Source organism: Brassica oleracea, chromosome C4, assembly GCF_000695525.1.
Source record: "Brassica oleracea var. oleracea cultivar TO1000 chromosome C4, BOL, whole genome shotgun sequence".
NCBI lineage: Eukaryota > Viridiplantae > Streptophyta > Magnoliopsida > Brassicales > Brassicaceae > Brassica > Brassica oleracea.
Genome location: NC_027751.1, coordinates 8,937,593 through 8,940,144, shown reverse-complemented (window position 1 = coordinate 8,940,144; position 2,552 = coordinate 8,937,593).

Below are 2,552 nucleotides of genomic sequence, written 5' to 3'. Positions count from 1 at the left end.
CCCAACGGACCAGACGTCCCAACGGACCAGACGTCCCAACGGACCAGATATCCTTGCGGACCAGATGTCCTTGCAGACCAGATCCCCCAACGGGCCAGATGCCCCAACGGGCCAGATGTCCTTGCGGACCAGATGCCCCAACAGGCCAGATGTCCTTACGGACCAGATGCCCCAACGGGCCAGATGTCCTTGCGGACCAGATGCCCCAACAGGCCAGATGTCCTTACGGACCAGATGCCCCAACGGGCCAGATGTCCTTGCGGACCAGATGCCCCGACGGGCATGATGCCCAACGGGCTAAACCATATACATTGTGAGATGAACATTTGCAGTGCACGGAATACTGATAGGTTCATCTGAAGACATCACGAACCTTGTCAACACCTCATTGATGTAGGCGTTTTGTGACCAGAACAACTCTTTCTCCATATCTTTGAAGATCTCCATCCCTAGAATCTTCTTTGATGCACCGAAGTCCTTCATCTCAACTTCAGAACTCAGAAGCTCCAGCTCCTCGATGTCACACTTCTCTTCAGCTATCAACATGTCATCCACGTAGAGTACCAAACAGATGAACGTCGCATCCTTAAACTTACTCACGTAAACACACCAATCAAAAGGACTTCTGATGTAGCCCAACTTGATTATATAGCTGTTGAATCTCTTGTACCATCGTCTGAGAGACTGCTTAAATCCACAAAGTGACTTCCGAAGCGTACACACATAGTCATCCTTTCCAGGAACTCGACAACCATCTGGCTGAGTCATGTATATCTCCTCTAGCTCTCCATGAAGAAACACTGTCTTCACATCAAATTGCTCAAGCTTCAAGTCCTGACGTGCTACCAGCGCTAGCAACACTCTAATAAAAGTATCTCTGACCACAAGCGAGAACATCTCATTGTATTTTACGCCCTCTCTTTGACTGAACCATCTTGCAACAACCTGAGCTTTATACTTAACTCTTTCTACCGATGATGCTCCAACATTTATCTTGAAGACCCACTTGCATGTAACATCCCTTCTCCCTGATGGTAATGTGACAAGATCCCATGTATGATTCTTCTGATGAGACTCCACATCTCTCGTTGAACCATGCCATTTCTCAGACTTGGGACTAGAAACAGTTTCCATGTAAGTGGATGACGCATCCACTTCCTCTGCAACCTGAAATGCATAACCCACCATATCATCAAAGTGATATCTCTCTGGTGGTCTGACATCAACCCTTATTGGTCGATCTTTCACGATGCTACGCTCTGTAACATCAAGCGTTTGAATCTTCGTAGACTCCAAACGAACATCTTCTACACGCTCCTCTTGATTTTCTGTGTGTGCCAGCACATCGATCACTTCATGATCATCTTGCAGCTCCACCTGTTTATCAGTGCTACCCTTTTCTGCTTCTGAACTGGACCCTGAGCTTCTAACCATAGATGCTTCATCGAAGACACCATTCCTGCTTAGAAACATTCGATTTTCTGATGGAGATCAGACCATGTATCCCTTGATTCCATCACCGTAGCCCATAAACACTCTTAAAAGTGAATATACAGCAGATCTACCTGACCACACCTCAGAAGGTATCCTGCACTCGATGCCTGTGTGGGGACCAAAAATTATCAAGTAGCATGCCATGTTAACTGCTTCAGCCCAAAGCCGCTTCTCCAAACCAGCACTCGAGAACATGCACATCGCTCTCTCTAGCATTATCTGGTTTATCCATTTTGCAACACCATCCCGCTGTGGTGTTCCCCTGTCTGTAAGATGCTTGGCAGATGTTGCACCCTTACAAAACTATTTAAACTCTTTCGAGCAGAGTTCCAAACCAATATCAGAATGAAGCAGATCTTGCTTCAACAGATGTTGCATCCCACGATCACCCATACGTCCAAGGCTCATATGCCATAGCTTAGTCATATATTCCTCTGAGATCTCTGGCGATGCAACATTTGCTGAACCGATAACCGTTTTACCCTTCAGCAAATACAGAGTACCGTTCATGAAACCCTTCAAAATCACATCAGAACCCCTATAGACATTCAAAACTCCATCGCCACCCGAATATTTGAATCCTTTCCTGTCCAGAAGACTCACGGATATCAAATTCTTCGTCATTGATGGAACATGCCTAACCTTGTTTAATGTGCAGAATCTACCATCATGTGTCCTGAGCTTGATTGAGCCGATCCCAACAATCTTGCAGACTCGTTTGCCATCTTAATCTTGCTGTCAAGTACCTCTGTGTACTCTGAAAACCACTCTCTCCTCGGTGTCATATGGTAGGATGCTCCCATATCAAGAACCCACACATCAGAAGAGTGTGTGTGTCCGTGCACAACAAGAGCGATGTCATCGTCAGACTTGGTTTCATCCTCGGCTACTGCAACAGACCCAAACTACTGCTCCTTCATCTTGGGACAGTCTGACTTCCAATGTCCCTTCTCTTTGCTATAGTTACAAATATCAGATGCTTTAGGACCCCTTGGAAACGACTTCCTATCTTTCGAAGTCTTTCTGTTCCCATGTCCCTTCACACCACTGACAAACAA